Here is a 12,914-nt window from a genome sequence, read left to right as displayed (position 1 = left end):
AGCAACAAGATTAAAGCATTTCTAAGAGTGATGAGCAATAAAAATAGTAAGTATATCAACTGTAAGGAGGTAATGGACTACAAAGGCTTTGTGAATCATGAGAAAGAAGGAAAATTTTATCATACACATAAAGGTAAGCTTTATTTATTCACTGCTTTAAAAGGCAACTATGTGATTTACACAGACAAATTAAAAAATTATTTTCAAATGGAATTGACTTGTAAATATTACTATTCCATTCACAAAAAGTTTAAAATAAACCCACTACAAAAAAAAACAAAAGAATAAATAACAAAAAAATTGAACATACCTATATAAAAACTGCCAAGGAAGCAGAAACAACAGATTTAAAAGCAGTACAACTGTTATTTTTGTTTGTATTGACAAAGACTCTCTCCTTAACCAAACTTTATTACGGTTCCTCTGAACCTCTGTCTCAACTAGGCCCTCTGTCCTTGCCAGACATTGGAGCAGCTCCTCATTTCCCACTGTTCCATGGATGATATCTAATCAGCCTGGCCTGCCTTCAGCAAGAGTCCTGTTAAAGTCTGGTTAACTAGAATCTGGCCATGCCAGATGGCTCCTCTTGTTAATTTTCCATTCACTGAAGACCTTCCCCCGTTCTACTCTGCTCCTTAGCTATAAAACCGAGACTTCTCCTTATATTCAGAGTTGAGCTGAGCTCTATACTCAGGATTTTTCTCCCTATTACAAGAATTCCTGATAAAAATCTGATTTTACTGCTTTAACTATTACTGACTCTGGTTCTTTCCAACTACATGTATGTATGCATGTGTGTGATATTTTTAATTAATTTCAATATATTTTTAAAAAATTATTTCCACCAATTTTTCTGAACAGAGTTTTTGAGAAACCCATAATATGAAAAACAAATTAATTCACTCAATTATTTCTTCCTAGAATTTTAATTCAGATGTTACATAAAAGTTGCAACTTTGGGTCTAAAGTTCACCATCTTAAGTAAGCAATACTAGTAAACAGAAAAAGAAGCCTTATTCTTTCATAAAATGACTTTTGAACAACACTTTCTTATTAACACCAAGTGAGGGTGCAATTTAAAGAGAAACTTTCCAAACGACCAATATCCTCTTAATCTCTATAAATATCATACTAACACATGGAAAACATTCTTAATTAATTTAACATCTAACATTCTTCAATTAATTTAAAAGAAATTTAGTTAAAGAAATTTTCTTCCCTCCAACTTCTTTAAAGTATGAAAATTTTCATCTAATCAATAATTGTTCCCCATTCCACACCATGCCTGAAAACATACACCTAATAAATACTAAGTTAAGCTCACTTTAGTGGGCAATACCATATATGGTTTAAAATACTTGCAAAATAGTTGAGATACACAGGATGCTTCTTATTTACTGATATAAGCATCTGGCAAATATTGAGACAACCTTCAAAATAACCCTAAACAGACAGGTAGTATAACCCTCATTTTAGATGCATGAAGACAGGAAGCACAGTGACATAAAATAATACCACAATAAGTTACTAATGGCTGATTCGTGCAAATATATGGCAGAAACCAACACAGTATTATAAAGCAATCATCCTTCAATTACAAGTAAATAAAGTTAAATTTTTAAAATTCATCTTGACCAATTATTTTTTCTTAAGAACAGTCTAGACAGGCACTCCCATGTAAAGTTAGAATACAAATCGATACACAATTTTTTACATAGCAACTTAGCAATATCTTTTTAAAACATGCAAACTCCTTCTGGTATTTTAGAAATTCATCCTACAAAATAAGACATACATATATGTACATATGTGTGTATATATATATAGGAGCAGACTCATCACTGCTCGGAGACAAGGGAAAATTAAGCCACGGTGCAATACACTGGAATACAATTCAACAGATTTTTAAAAATCACCTCCACCAGTTTTTCCAAATAAAATCTGGAGAAGGCCAGAATATGACAAGTAAACTTGAAATCATTTACTCAATCACTCCTTCCTAGAATCTCAAGTGGTCTGATAGTAGTCAGACTTTATATCAGAGCTACAGCTTTTGCTCTTAACTTTACTTCTCCATAATACGATGCAATATACATACACCTGATAATATGCAGGCACTAAAATTCATGTAAGAAGTATATCACTAATTGAAATAATGCTGTAAAATATAAATATGATATTTTTACAAGAGAGTAATTATGTGTGTGTGTGTGTATTTATGTAAAGAACAGAAGACTAGGAGTCTTGCACTTAAGCCATATGCAGGTGACAGGATAACAGGTAATTTCAGGATTTTGTGTTTATATTTCGTACTAGGTTGCACATTCCCAACAAAGAGCACATATTAATTAAAAATTGAAAAAAAAAAAACTAAATACTATCTGTTCAAAAAAACTTAAAGCCAACAAATACTTTAGCAATTAAATATAAAATGCAGACAATCATGAAATATGAAAATTTTGTAACTCTTGAAATAATAAAACAGTACACAATATTTTTTTGGCAAGCCATGCAGCACGTGTGATCTTCGTTTCCCGACCAGGGATCAAATCTGTGTCCCCTGCAGTGGAAGCGTGAAGCCCTAACCACTGAACAGCCTGGGAACGCCTTATAATTCTTAATTTTATTATATAGCCACCATAAGCTCACACATACAAACATATGTATATTTATACATGCCAGTTCATACCTTGTAACTTTTAAAAATACTTTTTTTAAGAAACCACTTAGAGAATTTTAACAAAAGTGATTTCCACCTGCTTTTTACCCAACCTAAACTGTTATATATTCTTCTTTTATAAAACAACTGACATTTATACTTAAGCCATTTCATCACAATTCAGAATATATTAAGACCTTAATCTAGATTTCAACTAAAGAGTAGAAGCATTTTGGCATACCAAGTGCAAACAATATTTAATTGCTCAAGATAATGTCCTATTTGAAGCATAAAAAAAAGGAAGATAAATAATGAAAACCTAGAAAACACAATAAAATAATAAAATTACAAAAGTTACTGGTACACACTTAAAACCTGAGACCAAGGTAACCAACATACTCCAAAGACACCAGGAGAGCCTATTACTGCTTCTAAAACGTAGTTCAGCTGCTGGAAGGGAGGGACACAGTGACAAACAGCTTTCCTGCTACAAAGGTGGCAGGATATCTATCAACCTGGACAATAAAATTGCAATTGAGTTTCTTTGGCTTTTTATAGCAGCTACATGTATCCTGATGTAACTGCAAAAGCTATACAAGTCTGCAACATTAGTTTTTTACACACCAGTTCTTTATGAAGAACCAAGTTATAAATTCGTGTAATAGAGATTTTAAATGGCTGTAAAAAGGAAAAACTATGCATCACTTTAGTATTATATGCACAAAATATTTATAAACCTTTACAACTAGTATCTACAAAGAAAAATTTTCGATTCCAATAATTTCAGCAGAATTTTTATCAGCATGCTACAAATTGTTCATCTACTTACTGAATCACTTCAGGTCTGTCCTAAACTTTATTAAATATTGATTTGAAGAGCGTTAGAGTATAAGCTTTCCATTTTACTTTAAAAATAGATATCAAGATTTATGATTCCAAACACATTAACATAGCTACATTCAAATAAATCATGTTACATCAGACTTACTAAAGAGAAACGCTTTTTCATAAATGAAAAAAAATCATACAAAGAAATAAAACTGAAAGACATTTATGAAACATTCAAGGTGAAAACCACAAGAAGCAACTTGTAACTTTAAATTTTTCTTTTCAGCCTCAAAAAGTAAAGCTTTAGCACTTATCTTCTGGAGTACACTTCCACAGCAAAAAAGGACAGGTGCAGTTTCACTCAGATAAAACTGCTCTGAAATAATCAGAATTTTTTCCATTTTATAATTGTAATTCTGAAACCAAGACTGGTTCTTAACTCAAAGTAGGCAAAAAAGACCTTCCTACAAGGTCACTATTTTCTTTGGAAAGGTTTTAAGATCTGTTTAAAGCCGTTAAGTCACTGGAGTAAAGAAAAATATGAACTAATTAAATATACATATTTAATACACAGAAAACAAAGTCTGCTTTGGGTTTGTGTATAAATTTGAGTCTAAAAAACACTGATTTCAGACACTACATAAGAAAAGTAGCTTATATTTCTTCTTTTAACATTTTCTATGCCTTAAAATATGCTCCCAGAAATAAAAAATATATTTTCCTTTATGATAAAAAATATGTATTAAGGAGTCTTAACTAGGGTCTATATTTAATTTACACAGAATGCCTGTCTTCATGATACTTTCTAAAGAGTATATTATATTAGCATCTTAGTTTAGAAGAGAGGAGAGACTATTAAAGTAAGTAAAACTAATTCCTTGTACAGTTTGAGGGGCCCTAAAAATTTAAAGTACATAAGAAGGCCTTATTTTAAATACAGATTTCTAGAAACATCCCACAAGATTCAGACTGAGATTCTGAGGTGGGGTCCCGGAAACTATAGTAAGATACACATCCCAAGTTACTCTAATAAGACGATCCCTAAAACATACTGTGTGTTTGTAGGTACTGCTTTAAGGTCAGCAGCTATGGCTATTTCCTGGATCACTGATAAGACAAGACTGAGGTGCCGAGGTACACACAGGATGGCATGATGCCACATGGTGATGTCATCAGTGGCTCAGCTTCCTGGGTGGCTCAGTTGGTATAGAATCTGCCTGCAGTGCAGTAGGACTTAGATTCAATCCCTGGGTTGAGAAGATCCCAGAAGAAGGAAATGGCAACCCACTCCAGTTCTCGTGCCTGGAGAATACCGTGGACAGGGCAGCCTGGCGGGCTACAGTCCAGGGGGTCACAGAGAGTTGGACTTGACTGAGCAACTAACACAAACAGTGATGATGCATTTCCTCCTTCTCCTTCCTAAACAAATATTCAGCACAAGCTGCCAAGTTCTCAGCACTACGCTCAGTTAGGGAGATGGGAAGAGTATAAAACCTTTCATCCCTGCTGATGCGGGCTTTCAATTAACAGCCACTTTTAACCAACAATACGACATGAGGGCTATTACAGGATCATGCATGATTAAATGCCAGTCTACATTTCCTATCTGACTCGTTACTGCTCTTCTTCATGTGCGTTACACAATCTCAGCAGAGCAAACAATTCCCATGCTTTTCCCTCAGGGCAATCACCCCTGTATTTTTGCTTATGCCAATTGCTCCACAAGTGACTCTCATCACCCCAATCTCTACACACCCAAATGTTATTTATTACTCTTTAAGGTTATAGTCAGGATTCCCTGCTCACCCAGATGGCAAAGCATCTACCTGCAATGCAGAAGATGGAGGTTTGATCCCTGGTCGGGGAGATCCCCGGAGAAGGAAATGGCAACCCACTCCAGTATCTTTGCCTGGAGAATTAAGTGGACAAAGGAGTACATGGGGCCGTAAAGAGCTGGACATGACTGAGGGACTAAGCACAGCACAGCACAAGGCTGTGGTCCAACGACATCTGAGTACAAACGGCTGAAAGCCCGCTCATTTCAATATGAGTGTCTGTTCTGTGACACTGACTCCTTCCTGCCTTGCCCTTTCAGTGCATGTATAACCTCCCATATTGGAAAGGAACTTCTTTCAGGATAAAATCTGTTCTGGATTCATCTTTCCTATCTTTCATAGTAAACCTGCAGGTACTCAACTAAAAAAAGACGAAAAACAAAGCGGAGGAGTGGAAAGAAAAAAAGAAGAAAGATAAAGGTAGAAAGGGGAAGAAAAGAAGGTGCCAGCTGGAGGAAGAGCCAGACGCAGTGACTGAAGATACGTGAGAGAGCCCACGGAAGGGCTGACTGAAAGACAGGGAGAAGAGGGGGCAAAACAAGCAGAGACAGAGAGGAGGCGGCTGGGGGAGGCAGAAGGCACGTGGTACAGAATGTGCGGGGGAACACGGGAGGGAAGGACAGAGAGAAAGAGGGGCAGGAGAAACAGGAGACGGTGGCTAAAAGGAAAAGAGAGGGAGCGAGCACGCGGAGCCGTGATGGAGGGCAACACAGACGGCGCCAGGAGCCTACAGTCCACATCAGCGCAGGGTGTGAGGGTGATTAGACGGAGACTGGGGACGGAGGGGAGGTGGCGGCAAGAGGGAGTGAGAAGGGAGCGGAGAAGGAAGAAGTGTGGGGGGAGGTGAGAGGAGAAGAGAAGAAAAACAAGAGGGACGGGAAGCACTGGGAGGACGAAGGGAGAGAGAGACTTGAGATACGAAGAGAAAATTAAGTGCTGTGAATTCACACACAGCAGCACGGCTGAGGAGTACAAAAAATTACCATAACAGTGATTTCAGTTCACTTCAGTTCAGTTGCGCAGTCATGTCCGATTCTTTGTGACCCCGTGGACTGCAGCACCCCAGGCTTCCCTGTCCATCACCAACTCCACAAGCTTGCTCAAACTCATGTCCATCAAGTCAGTGATGCCCTCCAACCATCTCATCCTGTCACCCCCTTCTCCTCCTGCCCTCAATCTTTCCCAAAATCAGGGTCTTTTATTAAAAAAGCCTGCCCTTCCCATCAGATGGCCAAACTATTAGAGCTTCAGTATCAGTCCTTGCAATGAACATACAGGACTGCTTTCCTTTAGGATTGACTGGTTTGATCCCTTTGCAGTCCAGGGAACTCTCAAAAGCATTCAACACCACGGTTCAAAAGCATCAATGCTTTCGTGCTCAGCTTTCTTTATGGTCCAACTCTCACATCCATTGGAGAAGGATGGAGAAGTCCATGGGGTCTCGAAGAGTCAGACACGACTGAGCAACTTCACTTTCGCTTTTCACTTTCCTGCATTGGAAAAGGAAATGGCAACCCAGTCCAGTGTTCTTGCCTGGAGAATCCCAGGGACGGAGGAGCCTGGTGGGCTGCCGTCTATGGGGTCGCACAGAGTCGAACAGGACTGAAGCGACTTAGCAGCAGCAGCAGCAGATGGACCTTTGTTGACAAAGTAATGTCTCTGCTCTTTAATATGCTGTCTAGATCGTCACATCTTTCCTTCCAAGGAGCAAGCATCTTTTAATTTCATGGCTGCAATCACCATGTGCAGTGATTTTGGAACCCAAGAAAATAAAGTCTGTCACTGTTTCCATTGTTATCCCATTAATGTGCATTGAAGTGATGGCCATGATCTTTATTTTTGAAGGTTGAATTTTAAGCCAGTTTTTTCACTCTCCTCGTTCACCTTCACCAAGAGGCTCTTTAGCTCCTCTTCGCATTCTGCTTTTAGGGTGGTGTCATCTGCATATCTGAGGTTACTGATACTTTTCCCTGCAATCTTGAGTCCAGCTTGTGCTTCATCCAGTCCGGTATTTTGCACAATGTACTCAGCATATTAAACAAGCAGGGTGACAATATACAGTTGTGACGTACTCCTTTCCCAATTTGGAACCAGTCTGTCGTTCCAAGTCTGGTTCTAACTGTTGTTTCTTGCCCTGCATACAGGTTTCTCAGGAGGCAGGTAAGGTGGTCTGGTATTCCCATCTCTTGAAGAATTTTCCACAGTTTGTTGTGATCCACACAGTCAAAGGCTTTAGCGTAGTCAATGAAGCAGATGTTTTTCTGAAACTCTCTTGCTTTTTCGATGATCCAGTGGATGTTGGCAATTTGATCTCTGGTTCCTCTGCCTTTTCTAAATCCAGCTTGAACATGTGGAAGTTATCAATTCATGTACTGCTGAAGTCTAGCTTAGAGAATTTTGAACATTACTTTGCTAGCATGTGAGATGAGTGCCACTGTGCATACCTTGGCATTGCCTTTCTTTGGGATTGAAATGAAAACTGACCTTTTCCAGTCCTGTGGCCACTAGGGAGATTTCCAAATTTGCTGGCATACTGAGAACAGCACTTTCACAGCATCATCTTTTAGGATTTTAAATATCTCAGGTGGAATTCCATCACCTCAACTAGCTTTGTTCATAGTGATGCTTTCTGAGGCCCACTTGACTTCGCATTCCAGGAAGTCTGGCTCTAGGTGAGTGATCACACCATCGTGATTATCTGGCTCATAAAGATCTTTTTTGTACAGTTCTTCTGTGTATTCTTATCAGTTCTTCTTAATGTCTTCTTCTCCTGTTAGGTCCATACCATTTCTGTTCTTTATTGTGCCCATCTTTGCATGAAATGTTTCTTTGGTATCTCTAATTTTTTTAGCTAGCTTTACATCCTTAAACATATAAAGGATTTGGTTAAGTACAAAGAAGCACAAAGTTCATGCCACAAGTAAATAAAAATGGAGACCTAAGAAACCTTGATATATTTTAAAGTGAATAGAACCAGTACAGTCAAGAGTAGATATTTTTCTCAAGTGAACAGAGTAAGATGAGGTAGGAAATGCTTTTTTCATGGGAAATAGTGAAAAATTAAGTAGAAATCATTTGCTTTTCTAAGAAGATTAGGACAGTGCTGATGGAGGGGAATAACATTATTTTTAAACAATTTATTTTGAGAACAATAAACCTAGAGGAAAATAACAAACACCTCAGGCCACTGACCATTAGAACTATCCATAGGAGAAGTAACCCAGACACATATAAATTACTACAACTCATTAAGAAAGAGAAAATTTTCAAAGCAGAGAAAAGACAAAACCCTGCAAAAATAAGAAATCTAACAGCCATCAAAAGTCAGAAGATAGAACATTACTTATGACAGCATCAAAAGTTAGAAGATAGAGCAACTCTATTCCTACTAATATGTCCTAGAGCAGAGCTTTTGGTGGATCATGCAATCAATTTATTGAGGCATCATCAGCACTTTTGCCCAGCATGGGGGGGTTCTACCGCAAGGCTTTCAGGAGCTTAGTTCTCAGACCAGGGATTGAACAGGGATTTCACGACCAGCAATGAAAGCACAGAGTCCTAACTCCAGGACAACTAAGGAATTTCCATCATCAGAAACTTTAAATATAAGAGTTTATCACTCCATACTGACATTTAGTAAGAGTGAACACTGTCTCATAGCATCAAGCTCTGTTTCAGGCGTGGGGGGATAGGTGGACATGTGTGTACACGTATGTAAACACACATAACTCATCCCAATAGATTTCTTACTGTGAACAACAGTTACATGAAGCTTGAAAATGACACCTCTATTAAAGCCTTTGCCTTTGAGCACCTGACTTAGTCACAGCAGTGAAAATGAATGAAAGAAAGCTATATATAAGAATAAAAAAGATTTTTCTGTATGTTCCAATCAAATTTTATTTACAAAAGCACCCAATGAGCAAGATTTGGCCCAAGGACTGCCCATCACTGGCTTCAATCAACTCTCTCCCACATTAATGACTCTGATTAATTCTTTTTTAAAATTTATGTATTTATTAAGAATAAAAAAAGATTCTTAGAAACAAAAGGTTTGATGAGAAAAATAAGTAACAGAAGAGTTCACACAGTACAATGTCACTTTCATAAAATATAAAAATAGGCAATATAAGAGGTTATATTACTTAGGAATACATATTTTTTTTAACTTTTCAAGAAGGAAATGAGGATGGGTGGGGGCTGGAAAGGTTGAACCATACAACATGTTTTTAAGTCAGGTAATCACAAGTCTTCCTTTACAACACTTCATGGCATATATGCCACACAAATTATTTTGGATGTAATTAACTCATTTGAAAAGAAAATTTTTTTAAATGTGTATTTATATCAAATATGAAGTGATAAGGGCCTAACTAGTAAGATAGCATTACGAGTCAGAACAAAAGGATTAACAGGGGGAATGACAGAGCTATAACAAAGGAAGACAGTCACTTAATTTCATTTGCTGTGATTTCACTCATTAACTCCTGAAGTCAGATAAACACATTAATTACCACTTTTACCATTTCTAGATTAACACTGGTGGTTAAGAGAAGTTTAGAAACTTTCCTGAGTTTACAAACTATAAATTACTATAAATCAGAATTCAAATCCAGGACCAGCCTATCTGCCAAGTCCATGTTATCTTCATTACTCACACAAACAGACTGGTGACTGGATATAAACATTTAACTATGAACACTCCAAAGCTAAGGTGTCGGAGATACCTTCTATTCCACCCCTTTTGTTTTGTGGATAGAAAATAATTGAGAGACTAAACAGTCAATGATTTGGGACTTCTCAAGCATTTTGGTCTCAGGATCCAAATTGTTTATTTATATGGGGCATGTCTTCAGTTGTGTCCAACTCTTTGTGACCCCCATGGACTAAATTCTCCAGGAATTCTCCAGTCCATGGAATTCTCCAGGCCACAAAGCTGGAGTGGGTAGCCTTTCCCTTCTCCAGGGGAACTTTCCAAACCAGGGATCATACCCAGATCTCCCGCATTGCAGGCAGATGCTTTACCAGCTGAGCCATGAGGGAAGCCCCTATTACTAATTACCACATTAGAAATTAAAGCTAAGAACTTTTACAAACATTTATTTCTTTTGAAAATAGCAATAAACCCAGGATCTATTAATATAAATGGCATTTTTCAAAGCAATAATAAAAATGAGAAGAGCGCTATTATTTCACAAATTTCATTTGCTATTATTTTTGCAAACCTCTTTCAATTCTGGCATAATAGAAGATACCTACACTCTAATATCTGCTTTTGTATTCAGTGTGTTGCATTATATTGTTTAGATTGTAGTACATGAAGAAAAATCCATCTTCTCACTAGATATGTAGCTAGAAAAGGTGGACCCCTCCACTCCCTGAAATGGTCTCCTGGGCTCCCAAGGTCTTCAGATAGTACTTCAAGAATTACTGCTCTAAAGATTATATTCCTTTAGCCATTTTTTCTAAGGACATGACAAACTAAAGTGTATACGAAAGTGCTGAATTAACAGGGAACAGGCATAAAATTATTAAAATCTAATTCACAGCGCACTTTCCTAAACGAGAATTTTCCCAGATATATTTGAAATCCAATCCAAATTATGTGAGATCTAAATTTAACCCTATTTTTCTCATGAAGTAGTAAAGGGAAAAATACTACTAGGAGCAAATCAGACCAGACTGCAACAGCTCACTACAACAGACATCAGAATAGCTGGGTACCAGCACAAACTAAAATAACTCAGAGAAGAGGTGGCAAAGTGTTTCTGTAAAGTGCCAAATAATAAATATTTTAGGCATGGGGGCAAAAGAAGTCTCTGTCACAAATACTCAATACAAAATACATAAATTAATGCAAGTGGCTGTGTTTCAAGAAAAATTTATTGACAGAAACAGGTCAGGCCAGATTTGGCCCTTAGGCCACAATTCTTTGAAGACTGCTTTTCACTAAACTGATTAGCTTAAAAATGCAGAGACTAAACCAAAGCCATTTTTGAAAATCACATCTTTGCCTCATTTACCACTGGATTATTCACAAGATTGTGTCCTAATCTAAGACACTTTTGTAAATCCTTACTATAGCAACACATCTTCCTCTCATTGAAGAAGAAGGAAAAATAATTAATAATTCTGTTTATTTAATTTATTTAATTAATAATAACTTCAAATAGCTGAAGTTATCCACTCAAGAACATATATTTAAGAAATGACAACATATTCCAATGTGGTTTGGATGCAAAGTTGTGCCCAACTCTTTGAGACCCCATGGACTGTAGCCTGCCAGGCTCCTCTGTCCATGGGATTCTCCAGGCAAAAATGCTGGAGTGGGTTGCCATTTCCTTCTCCAGGGGATCTTCCCAACCCAGGGATTAAACCCGGGTCTCCAGCATTGCAGGCAGATTCTTTACCGACTGAGCTATGAGAGAAGCCCATATTCCAACAGATGGGCAAAATATTCCAGAGCATTAACTATGATAGTCAATAAAATAAAACATTTAAAGATATACCAGGGACTTCCCTGGTGGTCCAATGGTAAAGAATCCGCCTTGCAGTACAGGGGATGCAGGTTCAATCCCTGATTAGGGAACTAAGATCCCACCAGCCACAGAGCAACTAAGCCCACGCACCACAACTAGAGAGTCCATGCACCACACGGGAAGATCCTACATGACGGAATGAAGATCCTGCATGCAGCAACTAAGATCCGATGCAGCCAAATATGAATAAATACTTATTAAACTTACTACACACAAAAAACATTTTTAATAAAAAATAAAGATATACTAAATGTATCACTTCTGTTCTTTATCCTTCTAGTCAATTTATAATATTACCATTTGCTAATTATATTACTTTTGGATATATATACAGTTCCTAAATAAGATATATAAAGCATAATAAAAGCTAATAAATTTAACTGAATTTTCATTTGAATATTGAACTGAATATTATTTGAAATGTAACATTTCCTCAGAAGACACAAACATAAAACTCCAAACATAACAACATAAGCAACAAATTGACAGAAGACATTCATAAATAATATAGGTAGCAAAGGATTAAGACCAAGAATATATGAAGAATGCCCACAAAATAAAAAGAGTGCAAATTAAAATTAGGGAAACACAGCATTTAAAATTCATCATATTTGGAATTTTTTAAACTCCAGCCATAACAAGTGATAAGGTGATATGAAGACATGAGTATTTATACACCACTGGCAAGAATATAAACTGATACACTACTTTGGAAAAAGAATTGTATATCTTGTAACATTTCACATCTGCATCTTACAAATTAGCAATTCCAATTCTAGAAAGAAACTTTCTCATGTATACAAAATATATCAAAAATTCTCATCAAAATGATAAACAGATGAAGTTATACCATGGAATACATACAACTGAGAAAAAGGACACAACGACCTTGGTCAATATGAATGAATCTCAGACAGTGATAAGTAAAAATAGCAAGTTATCAAAACATGCATTTCATACAATGCCATTATCTCTATTAAGTATACATATGAAAAATAAAATTATCCAGTGTGGTATGCGTGTGTGTAATTAAAAATACACATACGACATACA

The 12,914-nt window shown here is 36.9% G+C and overlaps 1 protein-coding gene across 5 annotated transcripts in view; it reads right to left on the bottom strand.

Moving 5' to 3' along the window:
- Positions 1 to 12,914, bottom strand: part of LRBA (LPS responsive beige-like anchor protein) — a 748,427-nt gene that overhangs the window by 592,264 nt on the left and 143,249 nt on the right. The gene's annotated exons all lie outside the window — the stretch shown is intronic.

Source organism: Ovis canadensis, chromosome 17 (assembly GCF_042477335.2).
Source record: "Ovis canadensis isolate MfBH-ARS-UI-01 breed Bighorn chromosome 17, ARS-UI_OviCan_v2, whole genome shotgun sequence".
Taxonomy (NCBI): domain Eukaryota; kingdom Metazoa; phylum Chordata; class Mammalia; order Artiodactyla; family Bovidae; genus Ovis; species Ovis canadensis.
The sequence above is the reverse complement of the archived record's forward strand: the minus strand, read 5'-3'. Positions and strand labels throughout refer to the sequence as shown.